Genomic DNA, 10,123 nt, shown 5'->3' with positions numbered 1-10,123 from the left:
TCTCCGTCACCACTCGTCACCACCTCCGTCACCACCTCCTTAACCACCTCCGTCACCGCCTCCGTCACTGCCTCCGTCACTGCCTCCGTCGCTGCGTCCGTCACCCCTTGCGTCACCACCTCTGTCACTGCCTCCGTTACCAGGCGTCACCACCTCCGTCCCCACCGGCGTCACCACGCTTCACCACCTGCGTCACCACCTGCGTCACCACACGTCACTTGGCCACATGTACACTCCAGCACACACTCTGCCTCCCCTCAAACATGATGCTCAAGCGGGCTTCATAACACGCACGCACCCACTAATACTAAGCCTCACTCAACGCACTCGTCCCTGGGCGAGTACACACTCCCTCAGAGTACTACTCAAAGTGCCTCTGACACAGTAAGTCCGAACTATCCACTGCTACATGAAGAGGCGTTCTTCGAAGGCTGCAACGACTATCCACTGAACTATCCACTCCAGAGCCTTGGCTGGGAGACTATCCACTCGGGTTGACTAGGAGAGCCTGTCCTCCCAGCAGGCAGAGTTGCTGGGGTTGATGGATTGCATGATCCTGCATCAGTTACACTACCAACTCAAACCTGGAAAGCAGGGAAGAGAGCGATAACAGACTACATAACAATTCTCTGTTAAATTTGTAGATACCATTGTACAGAAGGCTGGTAAAGACTCCTGTAGGATCCTTGACAGAGACTCCTGTAGGATTCCTGGCAGAGATTCCTGTAGGATTGCTGACAGAGAGAGTACATAACGATACACATTTCCAGGTGACGTAGTGTTACACAGGTGAGTGTAGGTGAAGTCTGTGTCAGTCATACACAGGTGAGTGTAGGTGAAGTCTGTGTCAGTCATACACTGGTGAGTGTAGGTGAAGTCTGTGTCAGTCATACACAGGTGAGTGTAGGTGAAGTCTGTGTCAGTCATACACTGGTGAGTGTAGGTGAAGTCTGTGTCAGTCATACACTGGTGAGTGTAGGTGAAGTCTGTGTCAGTCATACACAGGTGAGTGTAGGTGAAGTCTGTGTCAGTCATACACAGGTGAGTGTAGGTGAAGTCTGTGTCAGTCATACACTGGTGAGTGTAGGTGAAGTCTGTGTCAGTCATACACAGGTGAGTGTAGGTGAAGCCTGTGTCAGTCATACACAGGTGAGTGTAGGTGAAGTCTGTGTAAGTCATACACAGGTGAGTGTAGGTGAAGTCTGTGTCAGTCATACACTGGTGAGTGTAGGTGAAGCCTGTGTCAGTCATACACAGGTGAGTGTAGGTGAAGTCTGTGTCAGTCATGCACTGGTGAGTGTAGGTGAAGTCTGTGTAAGTCATACACAGGTGAGTGTACGTGAAGTCTGTGTTAGTCATACACAGGTGAGTGTAGGTGAAGAAGTCTGTGTCAGTCATACACTGGTGAGTGTAGGTGAAGTCTGTGTCAGTCATACACAGGTGAGTGTAAGTGAAGTCTGTGTCAGTCATACAGGTGAGTGTAGGTGAAGTCTGTCAGTCATACACTGGCGAGTGTAGGTGAAGTCTGTGTCAATCATACTGAGGTGAGTGTAGGTGAAGTCTGTGTCAGTCATACACAGGTGAGTGTAGGTGAAGTCTGTATCAGTCATACAAAGGTGAGTGTAGGTGAAGTCCGTCAGTCATACACTGGTGAGTGTAGGTGAAGTCTGTGTCAGTCATACACAGGTGAGTGCAGGTGAAGTCTGTGTCAGTCATGCACAGGTGAGTGTAGGTGAAGTCTGTGTAAGTCATACACAGGTGAGTGTAGGTGAAGTCTGTGTAAGTCATACACAGGTGAGTGTAGGTGAAGTCTGTGTCAGTCATACACAGGTGAGTGTAGGTGAAGTCTGTATCAGTCATACACAGGTGAGTGTAGGTGAAGTCTGTGTCGGTCATACACAGGTGAGTGTAGGTGAAGTCTGTATCAGTCATACACAGGTGAGTGTAGGTGAAGTCTGTGTCAGTCATACACAGGTGAGTGTAGGTGAAGTCTGTGTCAGTCATACACAGGTGAGTGTAGGTGAAGTCTGTGTCAGTCATACATTGGTGAGTGTAGGTGAAGTCTGTGTCAGTCATACACAGGTGAGTGTAGGTGAAGTCTGTGTCAGTCATACACAGGTGAGTGTAGGTGAAGTCTGTGTCAGTCATAAACTGGTGAGTGTAGGTGAAGTCTGTGTCAGTCATACACAGGTGAGTGTAGGTGAAGTCTGTGTCAGTCATACACAGGTGAGTGTAGGTGAAGTCTGTGTCAGTCATACACTGGTGAGTGTAGGTGAAGTCTGTGTCAGTCATACACAGGTGAGTGTAGGTGAAGTCTGTGTCAGTCATACACTGGTGAGTGTAGGTGAAGTCTGTGTCAGTCATACACAGGTGAGTGTAGGTGAAGTCTGTGTCAGTCATACACAGGTGAGTGTAGGTGAAGTCTGTGTCAGTCATACAAAGGTGAGTGTAGGTGAAGTCTGTGTCAGTCATACAAAGGTGAGTGTAGGTGAAGTCTGTCAGTCATACACTGGTGAGTGTAGGTGAAGTCTGTGTCAGTCATACACAGGTGAGTGTAGCAGAAGTCTGTATCAGTCATACACTGGTGAGTGTAGGTGAAGTCCGTGTCAGTCATACACAGGTGAGTGTAGGTGAAGTCTGTGTTAGTCATACACTGGTGAGTGTAGGTGAAGTCTGTGTCAGTCATACACAGGTGAGTGTAGGTGAAGTCTGTGTCAGTCATAAACTGGTGAGTGTAGGTGAAGTCTGTGTCAGGCATACATAGGTGAGTGTAGGTGAAGTCTGTGTCAGTCATACACAGGTGAGTATAGGTGAAGTCTGTGTCAGTCATACACAGGTGAGTGTAGGTGAAGTCTCTGTCAGTCATACACTGGTGAGTGTAGGTGAAGTCTGTGTCAGTCATACACAGGTGAGTGTAGGTGAAGTCTGTGTCAGTCATACACTGGTGAGTGTAGGTGAAGTCTGTCAGTCATACACAGGTGAGTGTAGGTGAAGTCTGTGTCAGTCATACACAGATGAGTGTAGGTGAAGTCTGTGTCAGTCATACACAGGTGAGTGTAGGTGAAGTCTGTCAGTCATACACAGGTGAGTGTAGGTGAAGTCTGTGTCAGTCATACACAGGTGAGTGTAGGTGAAGTCTGTGTCAGTCATACACAGGTGAGTGTAGGTGAAGTCTGTGTCAGTCATACACAGGTGAGTGTAGGTGAAGTCTGTGTCAGTCATACACAGGTGAGTGTAGGTGAAGTCTCTGTCAGTCATACACAGGTGAGTGTAGGTGAAGTCTGTGTCAGTCATACACTGGTGAGTGTAGGTGAAGTCTGTGTCAGTTATACACAGGTGAGTGTAGGTGAAGTCTGTGTCAGTCATACACAGGTGAGTAAAGGTGAAGTCTGTGCCAGTCATACACAGGTGAGTGTAGGTAAAGTCTGTGTCAGTCATACACAGGTGAGTGTAGGTGAAGTCTGTGTCAGTTATACACAGGTGAGTGTAGGAGAAGTCTGTGTCAGTCATACACTGGTGAGTGTAGGTGAAGTCTGTGTCAGTCATACACAGGTGAGTGTAGGTGAAGTCTGTGTCAGTCATACGCAGGTGAGTGTAGGTGAAGTCTGTCAGTCATACACTGGTGAGTGTAGGTGAAGTCTGTCAGTCATACACTGGTGAGTGCAGGTGAAGTCTGTGTCAGTCATACACAGGTGAGTGTAGGTGAAATCTGTGTCAGTCATACACAGGTGAGTGTAGGTGAAGTCTGTGTTAGTCATACACAGGTGAGTGTAGGTGAAGTCTGTCAGTCATACACAGGTGAGTGTAGGTGAAGTCTGTGTCAGTCATAAGCTGGTGAGTGTAAGTGAAGTCTGTGTCAGTCATACACAGGTGAGTGTAGGTGAAGTCTGTGTCAGTCATACACAGGTGAGTGTAGGTGAAGTCTCTGTCAGTCATACACAGGTGAGTGTAGGAGAAGTCTGTGTCAGTCATACACTGGTGAGTGTAGGTGAAATCTGTGTCAGTCATACACAGGTGAGTGTAGGTGAAGTCTGTGTCAGTCATACACTGGTGAGTGTAGGAGAAGTCTGTGTCAGTCATACACTGGTGAGTGTAGGTGAAATCTGTGTCAGTCATACACAGGTGAGTGTAGGTGAAATCTGTGTCAGTCATACACAGGTGAGTGTAGGTGAAGTCTGTGTCAGTCATACACAGGCGAGTGTAGGAGAAGTCTGTGTCAGTCATACACTGGTGAGTGTAGGTGAAGTCTGTGTCAGCCATACTGACTCTAGATAAAGCCAGTATCCTAACTTTCTCACGTGTTTAAAAAGCTCCATTTCGGAAAAATCTCAAACTTAAAGTTCCACACCTCAAAGATCTTAAGCACCTGAGAACTTTCACTGCCTCAAACTGTCTCTTGAGAGTGAAAGAGCTTACCCTCCCAGAGTTCCCTACTTAATTTCACTCTACTTTCTATCTCACTCATCTTCTGTACTGTGAGAAACGAGAGTTCTCACTGAAGTTTTAAGATCTTCCAATGAGAAAAGTTCCCAGCATTTGACGCTCTTTCTTGGAACTTAATTACGAAATATTTCTTGAGATTTTGGGCCATTTCAGGGAGTGAATTTAAGGTAATTTGGACGCTGATGAGGGTGACAGGAAGCGAATGATTAGGTAGAGGCGGAAACTGAAGGAAGAACGTAGATAGGAAGGGAAGGAAGACAAAGGGATTGAAAGGGAGAATAGGAAGGATAGGGAGAAGGGAGTATACATCAGGGACACTGTTGTTTACTCTGTTAATTAAACAGATCGAAGCCTAGGGGGACACACAGCTATTTTTATTCCCAGTGTAAACAAATGAGTATTTTTTTCACCTCTCTCAGAGAATGTTTTGGAAGTTTTTTTCCAGGACGAACACGGATTTTGTCTCTAAGCTGATCAAAAATTAAGTGAAGAGAAACCTGAACGAGGCCAATCCTCGAGGCTCCAGCACCAGTGTGGAGCCCCTGTGTGTATACAGTATATATATATATATATATATATATATATATATATATATATATATATATATATATATATATATATATATATATATATATATATATATATATATATATATATATATATATATTCTGTACACACACACAGATAAACACACACACACACAGGGTGTGTGAGTGGCTGAGGGAGGGAGAGGGAGGGGATCCCCCTCCCATAATTAAGGAGGGAGGGGGGATCTGGGTTACTAATATGCTGTGTAAAGACACGTAAGACACAGCAGGACACGTAAGACACAGCAGGACACGTAAGACACAGCAGGACATGTAAGACACAGCATGACACGTAAGACACAGCAGGACACGTAAGACACGGCAGGACACATAAGACACAGCAGGACATGTAAGACACAGCATGACACGTAAGACACAGCAGGACACGTAAGACACAGCAGGACATGTAAGACACAGCATGACACGTAAGACACAGCAGGACACGTAAGACACGGCAGGACACATAAGACACAGCAGGACACGTAAGACACGGCAGGACACATAAGACACAGCAGGACACGTAAGACACGGGCGTCTCCAGACATAGTTAACAAGTTTGAACGACCGACAAGTTATTCTTAGTGACCAGAAATAGGGGGCGTGGACCCCTCATACAATAATTAGGGGGTTGAGGTGCTCCCCATGGCACCTGGTACCTGACCTGCCACCTGATCTGGCACCTGACCTGTCACCTGACCTGGCACCTGGCTTCTAGGTGCGAGAAGGGGAGAGAAAGCATTCTCTCTCTCTCTCTCTCTCTCTCTCTCTCTCTCTCTCTCTCTCTCTCTCTCTCTCTCTCTCTCTCTCTCTCTCTCTCTCTCTCTCTCTCTCTCTATCTATCTATCTCTCTATCTCTCGAGGGATTAAATTCAGAGATATTACCTAGATTTACAATTATTATTATTATTATTATTATCATTATTATTATTATTATTATTATTATTATTATTATTATTATTATTATTATTATTATTATTATTATTATTATTATTATTATTATTATTATTATTATTATTATTATTATTATTATTACTTGAGTGTTAATAGTGGGTGAGGACAAGAGGGACTTACGTCCAGGCTTCGGTTAAGTTATAATAATCGTCCGGATAATTTAACCAAAAGTTGACGAATTATCAGAGTTGAGAAAATTATTGATGAGAGAGACGTAACGATGATAATTACGATTATTATATAATTATCAAGGAGGGACTGCTGTTGGTTATGATTATTGTGTTCCTGTTTCGGTCTGTGTTGGTCTGTGTTGGTCTGTGTTGGTCTGTGATGATCTGTGTTGGTCTGTGTTGGTCTGTGATGATCTGTGATGATCTGTGATGGTCTGTGTTGGTCTGTGATGATCTGTGATGGTCTGTGATGGTCTGTGTTGGTCTGTGATGGTCTGTGTTGTCTGTGATGGTCTGTGATGGTCTGTGTTGTCTGTGATGGTCTGTGATTGTCTGTGGCGGTCTGTGTTGGTCTGTGTTGTCTGTGATGGTCTGTGATGGTCTGTGATGGTCTGTGTTGGTCTATGATGGTCTGTGATGGTCTGTGATGGTCTGTGATGGTCTGTGTTGGTCTGTGTTGTCTGTGATGGTCTGTGATGGTCTGTGTTGGTCTGTGTTGTCTGTGATGGTCTGTGATGGTCTGTGTTGGTCTGTGTTGTCTGTGATGGTCTGTGATGGTCTGTGTTGGTCTGTGTTGTCTGTGATGGTCAGTGATGGTCTGTGTTGGTCTGTGTTGTCTGTGATGGTCTGTTACTGCTTCGATCCCTCTTGTTTTTGTCTCTGTCTGTCTATCTGTCTGTCTCTCTGTCTCCCTCTCTAGTCTCTTACTTCCCCCATTTACTCTTTTCTCCTCTTTCTTTCTCTCTCTTCTCCCTCCTTTCCCCTTTTCCGCTTGAGAGAGAGAGCGAGAGAGAGAGAGGAGACACATCTCTCCAGCATAATACTCTAACTTTCACCCCGTCAACTCTAAACGTCGTTTTGAGACGCATGAGAGAGAGAGAGAGAGAGAGAGAGAGAGAGAGAGAGAGAGAGAGAGAGAGAGAGAGAGAGAGAGAGAGAGAGAGAGAAATATGATATAGTTTCGTTTATCTCTCTTGGGAGATCAAGACTTCGATCTCTGGTTTCTGAGAGAGATAATCAGTCCTATCCGTGTCTCTCACTGCCCTGGGAGGGGAGGAGAACCGTGTCTCTCACTGCCCTGGGAGGGGAGGAGGACCGTGTCTCTCACTGCCCTGGGAGGGGAGGAGAACCGTGTCTCTCACTACCCTGGGAGGGGAGGAGAACCGTGTCTCTCACTACCCTGGGAGGGGAGGAGGACCGTGTCTCTCACTGCTCTGGGAGGGGAGGAGGACCGTGTCTCTCACTGCCCTGGGAGGGGAGGAGGACCGTGTCTCTCACTGCCCTGGGAGGGGAGGAGGACCGTGTCTCTCACTGCCCTGGGAGGGGAGGAGGACCGTGTCTCTCACTGCCCTGGGAGGGGAGGAGGACCGTGTCTCTCACTGCCCTGGGAGGGGAGGAGGACCGTGTCTCTCACTACCCTGGGAGGGGAGGAGGACCGTGTCTCTCACTACCCTGGGAGGGGAGGAGGACCGTGTCTCTCACTACCCTGGGAGGGGAGGAGGACCGTGTCTCTCACTGCCCTGGGAGGGGAGGAGGACCGTGTCTCTCACTGCCCTGGGAGGAGAGGAGGACCGTGTCTCTCACTGCCCTGGGAGGGGAGGAGGACCGTGTCTCTCACTACCCTGGGAGGGGAGGAGGAGGACCGTGTCTCTCACTGCCCTGGGAGGGGAGGAGGACCGTGTCCCTGGGAGGGGAGGAGGACCGTGTCTCTCACTACCCTGGGAGGGGAGGAGGACCCTGGGAGGGGAGGAGGACCGTGTCTCTCACTGCCCTGGGAGGGGAGGAGGACCGTGTCTCTCACTGCCCTGGGAGGGGAGGAGGACCGTGTCTCTCACTGCCCTGGGAGGGGAGGAGGACCGTGTCTCTCACTACCCTGGGAGGGGAGGAGGACCGTGTCTCTCACTACCCTGGGAGGGGAGGAGGACCGTGTCTCTCACTACCCTGGGAGGGGAGGAGGACCGTGTCTCTCACTGCCCTGGGAGGGGAGGAGGACCGTGTCTCTCACTACCCTGGGAGGGGAGGAGAACCGTGTCTCTCACTACCCTGGGAGGGGAGGAGAACCGTGTCTCTCACTACCCTGGGAGGGGAGGAGAACCGTGTCTCTCACTACCCAGGGGGGCCGCGTCTCTCACTACCCTGGGGGGGCCATGTCTCTCACTACCCTGGGGGGAGGGGGTGTGCTAAACGTTCTGTAGTGTGACGAGATGAGAGGCAGTGCATTGTTGAGATACTGTCACTTGAGAGAGTCATGTCTTACAACAATAGTCTGGTATATTTTGAGATTTTGTTTAATAGTTCCTTGTTCCACCCAGAGGAACACACACACACACACACACACACACACACACACACACACACACACACACACACACACACACACACACACACACACACACACACACACAGGATAAAGCTCCAGGGAGAGAAAGTGGATCCAGTAGAGACCAGCAAAGAAGCGGGGCCCAGGAGCTATGACTCGACCCCGTGCAGCCACACATAAGTGAATGCACACACAGTGACAGCAACAGCCTGGACGGCTATCAGCACAGGAGATGGTTGTTAGAGTTTAACCCCTTTTCCTCAACCTTCTTCCTCCTCTTCCTCTTCCTCCTCTTCCTCCTCCTCCTCCTCTTCCTCGAGCATCCCCTCACATCCTCCTCTCACACATCCCTCTGCTGCCTCCTTCCTTCCACACAAACACTTCAATCCCAGAAGTATTCTCTACGCTGTGATCATATCTCCCCCTTCTTTTTAAGCTCCGTTTACCTCCATCGTTCCTGAGGATTCTTACATCAGCCTGAGAGTGCTGACAGCTTGACCAAACACTGTTTCTTGCTGACAGACACTGATATAATTATCCTGCATCAAGATAGAAGCAAAGTAAGCTATCTTTACTCTCTCACATCTTACGACTTTAACTTGAATTATCGACATCTGGTCTAGCTCCTTTATTTTGGTATTGGATATTTCCGGGTTGAATTGGAGGGCGAGGCTCCTGATCTCAGTATTTCCGTGTTGGGTTTCAGAGGGTCGCCCTTAAACTGCTTAGATACTGCTCGCATTACGTTCGAGAGAGACAGAGAAAGAGAGAGAGAGAGAGAGAGAGAGAGAGAGAGAGAGAGAGAGAGAGAGAGAGAGAGAGAGAGAGAGAGAGAGAGAGAGAGAGAGAGAGAGAGAGAGAGAGGGTGGTGAGGAGAGGCTCCATGCTGATGCTACTTACTCAGTCACAAGTCACAGGAGCAACAAGGTGATACAAGGTCACTCCTACGTCTACTGTTACTGGCTCTCCGTGTTCCGTCTCCGGTCTTCTCTGTCCCAGCCAGATTTGCAGTGGCTTCCTGACCTCTCTCTGTTTAATACTCTTGTATGGGTGCTAATAAAATGATAAACTAATATATATATATATATATATATATATATATATATATATATATATATATATATATATATATATATATATATATATATATATATATATATATATATATATATATATATATATATATATATATATATATATATATATATATATATATATATATATATATATATATATATATATATATATATATATATATGTCGTGCCGAATATGTAAAACTGGTCAATTAGCAAGAACTCATTTAAGATTAAGTCCTTTCTAAAAAAATTTCTTATACGTTTACAGATATATTTTTTTCATTAATGTTAATGTAAAAATTTATAATTTTGCACCAATAGGAACTTAGAAAACTTACCTAACCTTATTATAACAAGAACAATTTATTTTAGCCTAACCCAACTAAATATATTTTAGATTTGTTTACAATAATTTAATACTAAACAAACACAGTGAAATATATTTTTTTCGTTAGGTTCAGAATGATTTAGACAAATTATTGCATACACAAATTTTCACTTGTCCTATATGGCAAGATGAGCGTTGCTATTTAAGCCAAGATCATAAGTTCTGGCCTATTCAACTGACATATATA

Source organism: Cherax quadricarinatus, chromosome 61 (assembly GCF_038502225.1).
Source record: "Cherax quadricarinatus isolate ZL_2023a chromosome 61, ASM3850222v1, whole genome shotgun sequence".
NCBI lineage: Eukaryota > Metazoa > Arthropoda > Malacostraca > Decapoda > Parastacidae > Cherax > Cherax quadricarinatus.
This window is presented reverse-complemented; position numbering follows the sequence as displayed.